The following is a 13,862-nucleotide window of genomic DNA, read 5'->3' as shown; positions in this document are numbered from 1 at the left end:
GGTTGAGACCTTCACAATAAAAGGGATGACGCAGGAGTTCGCGGAGGAGGTGTGAACGTTTGCGTCAACGTTTGAACGTTTGCAAACTAATTTTACAAACGGCATGATAAAATCGAGAGCTCAGACTTTAATTGTATTCTCAAAAGCCACAGTTTAGCGATTGAAGTGCGTTGGCTGTACCTGTGTGGTGTTTTAATCGTTATTGTAATTTAACATTTACATGTTGGAATGAGGAAGTGCAGGAGTTTAAACAGAGAAAGCGGTTAGCAAAGAAGAAGTGGGATATTGAGAGGACGGAAGAGAACAGACAGGTTTACAGGGAGATACAACGTAAGGTAAAGATAGAGGAAGCAAAGGCAAAACAAAGGGGGTACAGTGACTTGTATGCTCGGTAGGACAGTAAGGAGGGTGATAATGATCTATACAGGTTGGCGAAACAGAGAGAGAAAGATGGAAAGGATGTACAACAGGTCCGGGTGATAAGGACAGAGAGGGAAATGTATTGACAGATGCTAGAAGAGTGATGGGAAGATGGAAAGAGTACTTTGGAGAGCTGATGAATGTGGAAAATGAAAGAGAGGCAAGGGTAGAAGAGGGGACTATTGTAGACCACAAAGTAGCACAAATTAGTAAAAGTGAAGTAAGGAAGGCATTGAAGAGGATGAAGAGTGGAAAAGCAGTTGGTCCTGATGATATACCTGTGGAGGTGTGGAAGTGTCTAGGAGAGGCAGCGGTAGATTTTCTGACTAGATTATTCAACAGGATCTTAGAGAGTGAGAAGATGCCGGAAGAATGGAGACAAAATGTGATGGTGCCTATTTTTAAGAATAAAGGGGATGTGCAGAATTGTGGCAACTACAGAGGGATAAAGTTGATGAGCCATACAATGAAGTTATGGGAAAGAGTAGTGGAAACTAGACTGAGAGCAGAAGTCAGCATTTGTGAACAGCAGTATGGCTTCATGCCTAGAAAGAGTACTTCAGATGCAGTATTTGCGTTGAGAATGCTAATAGAAAAGTACAGAGAAGGCCAGGGGGAGCTGGTTTGTGTTTTTGTAGACCTAGAAAAGGCATATGACGGGGTGCCAAGAGAGGAGCTCTGGTATTGTGTGAGGAAGTCTGGAGTGGCAGAGAAGTATGTTAGACTGGTGCAGGACATGTATGCTCGCTGTGAGACACTGGTACGGTGTGCTGTAGGGGTAACCGAGAAGTTCAAGGTGGAGGTGGGACTCCATCAGGGATCAGCTCTGAGCCCCTTCTTGTTCGCTATGGTGATGGATAGGCTGACAGATGAGGTGAGACAGGAATCCCCATGGACCATGATGTTTGCAAATGACATTGTGATCTGCAGTGAGAGCAGAAAACAGGTAGAGGAAAATCTAGAGAGATGCTAAGGTTCTCTTTGGGAGTAACCAGGATGGAGAAAATCAGGAGTCTTTCATAGGAATGGCACATGTTAGATGTTTTGAAGAGAAGATCAGAGAAGCCAGACTGAGATGGTTGGGTCATGGACAGAGGAGGAAGACCAAAGAGAAGATTGATGGACGTAGTGAGAGAGGATATGAAGGTAGTTGGTGTGAGAGAGGAGGATCCAGAGAATAGGGTTAGATGGAGAAAGTTGATTCGCTGTGGTGACCCATGAAGGGGAAAACCCAAAGGAGAAGAAGAAGAGGAAGCATTTTGACATTTACATGATTGAATTTTACAGTTTACGAATCACTTTTTAAATCTAAGAAGTCCCATCATTATCTCAAAAATTCACTTGTGAATTTACATGCACATGCAAGACATGTAAAGAAACATTTATATTCCACCATTAAGAATAAGAATAAGAATAAGAATAAGAATAAGAATAAGAATAAGAATAAGAATAAGAATAAGAATAAGAATAAGAATAGGAACTCTTTATTCATCCCGAAGGAAATTGTTTTGCCAGAGTCACAAGAAAAATATAACAATAATAAATAATAGTATAAAATTGTGTAAACAATAAAAAAGAGGGGAAAATAAGTAGTACAAATAAACTATGAAGTGTCTTAAGTAACAAGTGAAAACTATAAAGTGTTTAAATTAATCAGCAAATTGTTGCATTTTATTCACAAATAAATGCAACAACAAAAGAGTTAGTGTTTGATTTTATTAAATAGGAGCTTTTATTTTGAAGGCCACACGATTGCGTTTCCGGTTTTCCTCTCGCCGCTGCACCTGCTCCTCCCGGCGGGCAGCGACGCAGAGGGGCGGGGCATGGCAGGTGGGAGGGGCTTAACCAAATGGGCGGGGCTTAGCAGGTGGGCGTGGCCTGGCGTTGGCTTGTTGAGGTCATTGTCGCAGTTGATACATTTTATTTTAAGTATTTGAGGCAAAATGACCAAATAAAATTGTATCAAAACAATATATGTATAATAATATATGATGTATATATAGTATTTATAAATATATTATCATGCGAATCGGTTAGATGAAACACTCTGTTGATATCTAATGTTATCCAGTCAATTCCTTTATTATGAACGCCATAAATATAATGTTGTATTAAATTTTTCCTCACATTTTTCTCCGTCGTCATTTAATCGTCACTTTATTTTTCAGACGTTTACAGATGTGATATTCATGAGTGGCAACGTCGTCACACCTCATGCGTTCATGGTGAGATAATAAGAAAACCCTTTGCCCCAGTGTTTCAAATGTTGGATTTTGGACTTTTGTGGAAAATAAAACTGGACTCTGGCATCACACACACACACACACACACACACACACCTGTCAATATATATCCTATCACTGTGAATTCTGTGTAAACATTATTCACAAACCGTCAGAAACTGGTAACCGCGGCGACGTTCAAGCCAAATTAACTCATTTAAAATGGACCACATAATAAAACAATAAAATACATACAATTATATCACAATAAAAGTTTACGACAACTTCCATCACAACAACCACAACAACATTGCAGCTCAGAATAAGTTTTCAATGCAAACATTTTTTTTTTTTCAACATAATACGTGTATTTTTTGTCATGTAAATCAGATATAGGTTTAAAGCGATCCTTTCTGGAGAAAGTTAAAGGCGTCAGATAAGCTGCTATCAGTTGTTGCTGCAGCTCTGACTCTCCTATGGGACAGTAAAGCCTCCTTATCTTCACACAGGAAGGTGTCTTCATGTTTCTCTGGCAGGTCAGGTCTGATGTTCACCGCCACGTGTTACGGCCGAGTTGCATCACGGGCCGGTGCCGTTTTGCAAATATTATTTGCAAAATAATAATATTTGAAAATGTTATTTTCCCGTCACGCCCCCGTAGGAAGAAGAAAAACATTTGTCTATAAAATGGTTCAACGTCTGCAAAACGTTGTATCCTTATTGCTGTTAAAGAAAAGAAAAAAAAATAGCTTTATTATCATTGTTTTTGAAACAGAAAAAATGTAAAGGGCATCAATTTGCTTGAAATATGAAAAAAATGAATTCCTTCTTTAAAGTTTCAACGTTTTTTTAGAGCGACTGAATCATTTGATACTGAAAAATAAAAGTAAATAAAATCGATAAATAATAAAAAAAATAACAAATCGATCTGCAACATAAACTCCGCAGCACAGTGGGAGTTACATTGTGCTTTTTGTGCAGTTTAACCAAATGAATTAAACAAATTGTTCTGGTTTATTTTCTTTTCAGGATTGATGGCGACAGTGAGCAAGTTTTGCAGTGCACGGCTTTTCGAAGCGGGGTTTGTAGCGTGATACTGCAACTCGTATCCTGGTCTCCCGCCGCGGCCCTCGCTGTCAACTTTCCCTTTTTTTTTTTTTTTGGTTACAGGCGGTGATTTGGAAATGGGCTGGAAAGGATCGCGCAATGCCCTTTGACCCTTGTGACAAGTCTACTTTTGGTGAAATATGAAATTGCTTTTTGTACTTCTTCTTCTTTTTCTTCTTCTTTGGGCTTTTCCCTTCAGGGGTCTCCACAGCGAATGTAACCATAGTCTCTCACACCAACTACCTTCATATCCTCTCTCATGACGTCCACATATCTTCTCTTTGGTCCTCCTCTAGACCTCCTGCCTGGCAGCTCCACCTTCAGCGACCTTCTACCCAGATCTTCACCTTGGTTTGGACATGAACAGAGGAGTGTTCATGTTCAAAAAATCTCAGTCATCACTTTGTCTAAGGCATACATGTCCTGCACCCCTGTGACAAATTCTTCTTTTCCCTTGGGCTTTTCCCCTCAGGGGTCTCCACCTTCTCCATCTAACCATAGTGTCTGGATCCTCCTCTCTCACACCAACTACCTTCATATCCTCTCTCACTATGTCCATAAATCTTCTCTTTGGTCTTCCTCCTTTTTGACTGGGAGAGCCATAAAAGCCACAGGGCGGATCCAAATCCAAATTTCCCTGTCCATGCAGCCCGGAGTGCATGGTGATCATCGTCTTTTTTTTCTTTTCGCCATATTTTCTGTTATGAGTGTTGACACGGATAAAACTAGTTGGCTCTCTGAAAGCCATGCGCCGTCACTGGAAGAGCCATGTATGGCTCGCGAGCCATAGGATCCCGACCGCTACTCTAGACCTCCAATTCCAGCATCCGTCTACCAATATATTCTCTATCCCTTCTCTGTACATGACTCAACCATCTCAGTCTGGCTTCTCTGACCTTCTCTCCAAAACATCTAACATGTGCTGTTCCTCTAATAGACTCATTCCTGATCCTCTCCATCCTGGTCACTCCCAAAGGGAACCTCAACATCTTCATCTCTGCGACCTCTAGTTCTGCCTGCTGTCTTTTGGTCATTGGAACAGTTTCTAGTCCAAACATCATCGCTGGTCTCACCACTGTCTTGTACACCTTTCCTTTCATTCTGGATGATGTTCTTCTATCTCTTTGTATCCCTGACACTTTTCTCCATCCATTCCAACCTGCCTGAACTTGTTTCTTCACCTCTTTTCCAGACTCTCCTACGCTCTAGACCGCTGACCCCAAGAGGTGTCATACATCTGGCCGGAACTAGACCGCCAGTGGATCCAATCCGGCCCGTGAAATAAATCCACAATATGAAAAAATACATAGAAATCAACTACTTTTTTTAAGATAAAAATTGTTTTTTTTTCCTTTGCCCTCTTTGTGCTCATTAGCTTAGCAAACCGTTAGCCTGCCGCTGTCAAAACGCATTAAATCGCAGCTTACAAAGAAATGCCCATTTGCCGAGAAACGAGGGTGAAATACAAAACTGTCATTTAAATTTTTTTATTTTTTTATTTTTTAATAGAATATTACTCTTTCAATGCTACCAGGGACATCATTCTGAATGATAGTGCGCCTGCAATAAATACAAAAGTGAGAAATACACCATCATAGTGTATCAATTAATGGTTGTTATTGAATAAATACATGACGGTAGATTTTATCCCAGATAAAATAATTTCAAACGCATCTGTTTCCCCGACAGGAAGCGCAATTTTGACATTTTAACCGACGTTTTCTTCGCGCTGAATGGGTGTGAGCAGGGAAGTTGTTACGGCGCCCCCTGGTGGCCGAACCTGGCAGGACGGAGGAGAGAAGACCAGCAGAAGAAGCTCTTCAGATGGACTCTGGAGGAGGAGGAGGAGGAGGAGCAGGGGTGAAGAAGGTCACCGGAGGAGGAGGAGATGATACCGAAAGGCCTTCTGCTGCTCTGCAGCGCCGCCTCCAACCACTAGATGGCAGCAAAGACTCAGCGAGATCATCGGAGGGCGACCAATCACGGTGTGACGTACGGAGACGAGAACGTTCACCTTCATACTGGAGCATCTCCGATCTTCGGTAAAATTCCGAGGACTCTTCCGTGGCGGATACATCGACGACGACGAGGAGCGCGGAGGTCTGATGGCGAGTTTTGTGGAGCGGAGCGACGGGAACCACCTCCTACTCAACATCTCCAAGACCAAGGAGGTGGTGGTGGACTTCCAGAAGAAAGGTCCGAACCTGGACCGTCTTCGATGGGTGAAACCAGAGATGTTGCAGATGTCTTGCTATCTTCTAACTGACTCACTATTTATTTTTCTATTCCTATTTATTTTTGACATTATAACTGTTACGCAACGGTGACAAAGGAATTTCCCCTTTGGGGATCAATAAAGTTTATCTTATGTTATCTCTCATTTAGACATTCTGGACGGTTCAGGACGTCCTGCATGTGTGGAGGATCTCCAAGAACCCTGCAAGACCTCACCAAGATGAACTCCGAGGAAAACCCTCTAAGGAATGAATGAATGAATGAATGAAAGTAGAGGTTTTTCTCAGATTTGATTAAAATTAACAACGGATTCCTATTTTCACCCATCCCGGCCAGAGTGTGTGTGTGTGAGGGAATAAAAAACCGCAATAATAGTAATAGTAAAAAAATCCAAAAATAAAAAGTTTGCTTTGGATGAAACCCTTGGTGCGCATGCGTGGTATGAAACACAACCTGTCGTCCTTTTTTCTACTTTTTATTTTTTTTATTGAACATAACTAATATAAACAGACACCCATAAGTGCAAATAAACATGGCAAGGTAGAATTGAATGTCAATGAATCAACCGGAGATGAGGAAGCAAAGGACATTCGTTCTGTATGTAATCACTTCACTGTGCGGGTTAACAGTATTAAAGGTTTGTGAGAAATGTTTAATGCCAGAAGAAAAATAAAATAAAAGACAATAAATAAATGAATAAATAAATAAGCAAATAAATAAATAAACGAATAAATAAATAAATAAATAAATAAAATAAAATAAAATAAAATAAAATAAAATAAAATAAAGTAAAATTAAAATAAATAAATTAATAAATAAATAGATAAATAAATAGATCGCAAGGGGAATATAATGTGTATTTAACTCGGTGGTTTACAAGGAATCTCGGACATTTTGGATTTTTCCATAAGTTTGAAGGATTTTTTTTAAATATAATTCAAAATCGTTTATAAAGAACGTAAAATTAGGGGAACATTTTTGCATTCTGTTTTTGTGAATGAAGAACTTTAGGCCAAACCTAAAATATCATGGACACATAGTTCATCTCTTTTGTTGCTTAAAAGTAAACAAAATGTTTATATCATCTCTTAAGAAGGAAGCTGGTTGTCTTTTTAACCCATTTTTGAGTTTTAGCCCAAAAGCCCTGCACTTTTTCACATGAGAAAAATATATAATCTGTAGTTCCTATGTTTTCTTCACAAAATGCACAAATATTATCTTATATTATTATCAATATTAAAGCATAACCTCAATAATTCCTTAAATGGGGAGATGACAGATACCTGTCGTCCTTTTTCCACGTCTTCTTCCACACACACACACACACGCACACACGTCTGACGTCACACGTGCACGCACACATCGCAAGTAGAGGCGGAGGCGGGTGGACGCGCACCGCAGTGGCTCGATCGGCGTGCTTTCCTGCAGCAGCCGCCGCGGCGCCGCGGCATCCCGCATCCGGTTACCGGACGGCGGAGCGACCGGGACTCCCGGGTGAGTTACCGTGTCGGTGTGTCGTGCACGCGTTCGTGTGCGTCCGTGTGTGTGTGTGTGTGTGTGTGTGTGTGTGTGTGAATGACCTGGGCACGCGATGCGGCTCGGTTCACCACGCGCGGTAAACGGATCCGCAGCAGCTCGTGGTACCGGAAGAAAGGGAAGGGAATTTAAAAAAAAAATAGAATCAATTTAATTTTTTTTTTAAAAAAAAAAGGTCATCCGGACGAGTGGGGATAAGTTTAGCCAGCGGCGGGAAAAAAAAAAATACAAAAAAAAAAAAAAAAAGTTGAGTGAGGAGCGCAGACGTGAGGCGCGTGCAGATGAGCGCGTGCACCTGAGCTGAAAGACACTCAGGTGAATGCGGAGGGGCGCGTGCCAGGGCTCACGTGAACGCCGGAAGTCATCCCACTTCCTCATCCCAGCAATAATTATTATTATTATTTTTTTTACATTCACTTTATTTCATTTAAGATGACAAATAAACCGTCGGTCACAGCGTTTCTGCTAAAAACTACAAAAAAATAATCCCTCATGCCGGTAATTTCACGTCACGTTTGTGAATTTTCTGAGAATCAACATATCAGCTATTATGGAGAGTGGCCTCCTGGCCAGCAGGGGGCGATGTTGCGCAAATCCTCCCTCATCCAACCTGGGGTTCAATTCGGGGTTATCAATGAATCAAATCCGGCTTTGGATCTGACGCTATGGCTAGCGGGCATCCCTCTACTGTGAAGGTTAGCATGTCGGGCCTAGCTGCTAATAGCTTTTTGCTAATTCTTAGCGATATCCGTTAACATGTCCCCCCCAGATACCGCACAAATGACCCCAATACTGAATATGACCCCCCCCCCGCTCCGTGCTAGCACCAGCTTCTAGCATTAGCCTCGTTCTGCGAATGCTTGCACCAGCAAAATTGTGGCTAATCAGTTAGCGCAGGTGTCAAACTGATTTTAGGACCTAATTTCATGTCAAAGGGGGTTGGACCAGTAAAATCATAGCGGAACTGAGAAGCGATGCTAAATCATAGCATAGCGTAAAAATCTTCATTTGTAATCAACTCTTTCTTTAAAAAAACATGACAAACAACCTGAGAGTCATGAAGAAAAGTGAAATTTCACCAACACTATGCTTCCCTTCTGTCTTCTCAGGTTTCCATGCATTTTCTTTCTTTCTTTCTGTCATTTCGAACAAGAAGTAAAAATGCTATTTACGGAAGCCGCATTGCTAGCATCTGCTGATGTTGCTAACACTGACTAAAACAGTGCAGCCCTAGCAGACAATATAGGATTTTTTTTTTTAATTTTAAAAAAGCAGTTCATGATTTTTATGTAGTTTTTCAAATTGGAGATTTAATCCGCAGGCTGAATCGGACCCATATGTTTGACACCTCTGAGTTCGCATCTTTACCATCTTTTCGACCGGTAAGCGGGGTCGCTACAGAGGCGTAATTAAGGAGGGGTGATCTTCAGCGGCGGGTGACCGAGCTCCTCTGCGGCACTCGTGTCCGTTTACCCCGTACGTGCTAAATACGCAGCGGGATTAAATTTAGCCGGGTGCTAATCTGAGCCGCCGCCGCCGCTGGATTACATTGCAGGGGAAGCCCCTCCCCTCCCGACATCCAGAATCATCAGGCGTCAAGGGCAGCCAGGAGAGTTCTTGTCTTCATCTGCTGCAGTTTTGGCAGTAACACCCCCCTTCCTGCTTCCCCTCCCCCCCTCCAGCCTTCTGCTGAGGGGATGATGGGAGAAGAAGACGACTCTTCTCCTCACCTTTTGCGCCCGGAGGGCTGGAAATGGAGCAGGGACACAAATGACGGCAGGAAGCGGAGATCCTCCCCGCCATCAATTTGCCCTTTCAAAATAAAAAAGATTTCCGGGCTGAATTCTCTCCCGTTCACCCGAGCGGCTTCCCGCTCGTCGTCCAGTGAACGCAAAGCCATGTCTGATCATTAGCGCCGCTAGCTTTGTGTTAGCTTGCACGCCAGCAAAATATAAATATATTTTCGACCCGACCTCTTTTTCGCACCCTTTCAGGGAAACTCCCGTTGAGTCATCGGGGAGATGTTTTAGGATCATCTCCTGCACACTTCCTCCCTGGCTCACACCAACAAAACCTGACTTAGCTGATCTCAAAGTCCTGGAAGAGGGTGAAGGGAAAAAACATGGCCGCCACAATAACAACAACAACAATAACGACAACAACAACAAAGCTAGGACAGGAAGTTACACACACCGAGGCAACCGTCCAATCACAACGGATCCAAATGTTTGATATTTAGACAGAGTGACCAAGTGTGTGTGTGTGTGTGTGTGTGTGTGTGTGTGGGTGTGTGTGTGTTTCTGCCTGCAACAGCTTGGAGTCCACAATTAGCCCCCACCGCTAGTTTTGGGGCCTTTCATGTGAATTATATTGACTCCCCGGTGAGACAATGGAGGCTTGTGTTGTGCAAAGCAAGACGTGCATGCTATACACACACACACACACATGCACATGCACGCCAAGCTGCCGCTAGTTCTCTCTGGAAACCTCCGTCTTCTATTCTTGTGCAGAGAAACTGTGTTGGTGAGGAGCTCCTGCTTCACCTCCTTCCCACGTCGCACACACACACACACACACACACACACACACACACACACACACACACTCATGGACGCACTTCCTTCTCTGCGTTTTCTTTGAAAGTGTATTATTTCGCTCAAAGAAAAAAACAAACAAACAGAAATTTCTTCAAATTTGACAATTATCTGAAATTGAGAGAATTTCAAGAACTCAATTGAAGAAAAATAAGAAGAACTGCAAGTGGTGTGAAAGAATATTTCGCAAATGAAATTAGAAAAGGTCTGGAAATGAGGAAAAGGCAGAAGAAAAAAAGGAAAGGATGGAGGAATAGAGGAGAAGAGAGGAGTGTGTCCGGGCCTCGGAGGGTAAACAAACATCCAGCGAGTCACATTTTGTACAAACGACCTGGAAAAAAAAACACCGCCGGCTTCTATTTGAAAGATCTGACCGAGAATTCGGGGTAATTTTAGTGTGTTGGGAGTTTTGCCAGCGCGTGTGTGTGTGTGTGTGTGTGTGTGTGTTTGACAGACAGGAAGTGCTGGTCCCGCCGCTCTGACGAAGGCCAGGTCCGTTGCCTCCTCTTAGAGCGAATGCGAAGCGCCTGCAGGGCTTTTGACGTCAAAGTGAAGCCGCTTTGCCCAAAAGTTTCCCAAAATAAAGATGGCAGCGTTTCATGACTGTCCTCGAACTCCTGCTGGGGTTCGGTTCATTTCTGACCCCGTTTTTTCTTCTTTGCAGGTTTCCTTCCATCATATTAATAGTAATAGTTCTACATTTTTGTTTTAATCAGCTTTATTTAATTCCTGTGTGTCCTGTATGTTGGATGTCCTGTCGAGTCGGCCATCTTGGTGGGGTCTTTAATTGGGTTAAAGATAATAATATTTACAGTTCACCCCTGTCGTTTTCAGAGCTCTGATACAAATATATATAATTTTTTTCTTTTTTTTGTGCGTGTCCACAAAGCGTCTTTGGGTGTTCGGTCATCCCGTTTCCATGACAACGACACCCGAATGGCCCCCCGAAAAATTCCTTTTATATTTCTTCCTCCTTGTGGGTTTGTTACTTTTTACGTCCGCCGTACGCCATCGGCGCTGGGAGCTGCCCTCCCGGTGAACCCAGCAGTGTGTGTGTGTGTGTGTGTGTGTGTGTGATGGAGACGTCGATGCTGCGTCTAGTGTCGATGCGCAGAAGAGTCGGGAGTCCGTCCAACAGGCTTTTCTTCTGTTTTCTACGTACGGCTTGTTACCATGGCAACTGGCGCAAATCTGTCACGTGACGGGTGTCGCGTATCATCTCCATGGCGATTAGCGCCGCCGTTTTTTTGTTCCGTTTGGGATTTATTTCCTGAATGGATGTTAAAGTTGGCGAGAATGAAGCGGAGGACGGCCTCCAAACCCCAGATCCGCCTCCGGACCCGGCGTGTCGGGACGCCTCCCGCAGGAATACAGCCTTAATACGTTAACTCGATTGTCCTTAACCGAGTTTGTCAGAAATAGAGCGGCGGTGTGGACGGGGGGGACTTTACGGACTTTGCCACCTTTGTCCGCTAGCAGGTCCATCTTGAGTATTTGGAGAACTTCACTGCTTCATTCACAAGTTCTTGAGTGACTTGACTGTTTATAGCTCTGGGGTTAGCGCTTAGCTTTGCTTTGTGATTTTGGCCGGCTATCATAGCTAACCAAAATCTTAACTGTAGCAGCTAACGTTGCGCATTGAATTAAACAGCTACTGTTATCAAGCTTGTGTAGCTAATGCTACGATTCATGTGGCCTAGCTTTTTAGCTGCGACGGCAAACGTGATATTATGGAAAATACAATTAGCTAGCATCAATCTTAATGCTACTCTTGTGTATCCCATGGTTAGCTGTCTTATCCAATAAAAACTGAGCGAGCTAATGTTAAATAAGATCGCTTCCAGATTGAAATGAGCCACAGAAATACCTGGAAAGTAAACAGACGTTCTACTCGCTTGTTTATGAATTAGCCGTTAGCTGGTTGCTGTAACTTTTCGGAGACAATGTGCAATTCTTTATATCCAAGACAACTGAGCTCAAAGAAGCATTAGCATTAGCTCTGACCACCTTGTTACCATGCTACAAGCCATCAGATCCACAGTTAGCTTGGTTTTGTTGGCATTGAATCAACAATTCATGTTTTTGTTTTGTTTTTTGCTGCTGCTAGCGGGACGGCAGTGGACGCAGGAGTCGTCCCTGCCGATGGAAGACCTCCTTCTTTTCACCTCTGATGAACCGGTTTATTTTTTTGGAGTAACATCAATATTTGGGGCCTTTTTAGACTTTATTTATTTCTTTTTAGAAGTGGTTAGAAACCAAACTTTTCCATCTCACCCATGGCCAATCATCTGCCTCCATCTAACCATCCTCTCCCCCACTTGCTAACTTCCTGTCCTCTGTCCAAACCATCTCAGTGTGACTTCATCTGCAGGACACCTCTGATGGAAACCTCTATGGAAACCTCCTCTCCCTCCCAAAGAGGAACCTCCACATCTTCATCCCTGCCTCCTGTCTTTTCCTCAGTGTCCACATGGAAGTTCTCACCTCCATCTTCTCCACCTCGGAGAAGGGCGATACTCTTTTCTCCAACCTTCTTGTTCCTCTTCTCCACAGTCTCAATGGACCGTTGACCCTCCATACTTTAACTCCTCGCTGCAGCTAACCTCCATCCTTTTCCAGGATTTGTTCCTCCAACGCAGACCACGGCGTCATCTGCAAAACATCAGCGTCCAAAACAAACAAACAAACAAACATCAGCAGCATTTTCTACTCAAAGCAAACGTCCCGAATCCGTCCGTCTGGAGGAAAGACGGGAAGGTGAAAGGAGAAGCGTGAACTTCGGGATGCGGCGGATGGATGCTTTTATTTTGTGAGTAAGAAACGCAGAAAACACGCGGCATCGTGACTCCCCGCTCGGAAGTCGGAAGCTAATCGGCGAGCTAGCATTTAGCATAGCCTTTAGCATCAGCACCGACTAAGGTTAGTCTATCCAGGAGGAAACAGCGTTTGAATGTTTGCAGCAAATAAATAATTGAGAATCTCGTGGGAATTGTTCACGGTGGAAAAGTGTGTGTTCCTGTGTGTGTGTGTGTGTGTGTGTGTGTGTGTGTGCATGATGTGCCTAAAATAGATCAGTGTGTGTTTGTGTTTTGACACAGAAGAACATGTGAGCCGATGTAACTTGTGGGCTCCTTGTTGTTTTCAGTTGTTTTTCTTGGAAATTGTTTTTTTTCCAGAATCATCATCAACGTGTGTGTGTGTGTGTGTGTGTGTGTGTGTGTGTGTGTGCGTGAAACCGAACATGTGAGTCCGCTTATGTCGTGTGTTTAACCTTTCAACCCCGGCTGACGCTAACCTGGTTTGCCTGCAGACAGTTTTGCGTCTGAGGTCGATTTTTACTTTGACTGTGAACACACACACACACACACACACAAACACACACACACCAGCGCACAAATAATCGCAGTATTATTGGTGTAATCAGTTAAGCAGGCGAACACTGGGCTCTGCTGTTGCGTGACTCCCAATTCCGTGGCACTAAATGCTAACGGAGTTCGTTTTGACACGCTTTTATCACGTGATCGATTAAATTTGGGGGCGGGGCTTAGCACATCGCCGCCATCCCGCTAACCCGCCCGTACGTTTGCTCGCATCCACACGTTTTCATTTTGAAATGGTCTCCACCTGCACCTTTAAAACCAGCGGCGCCTCCCATCGGCGCTCCACACTGACTCAGCATGCAGAGAAAGGGGGGGGGGAGGGGGCGGGGCTTGTCTCCACCGCCTGCGAGCTAATTGGCCGCGTGAGA

This window comes from Fistularia commersonii, chromosome 32 (assembly GCF_037954325.1).
Source record: "Fistularia commersonii isolate RoL2024-O1a breed Wild chromosome 32, RoL_Fcom_v1.0, whole genome shotgun sequence".
NCBI lineage: Eukaryota > Metazoa > Chordata > Actinopteri > Syngnathiformes > Fistulariidae > Fistularia > Fistularia commersonii.
The sequence above is the reverse complement of the archived record's forward strand: the minus strand, read 5'-3'. Positions refer to the sequence as shown.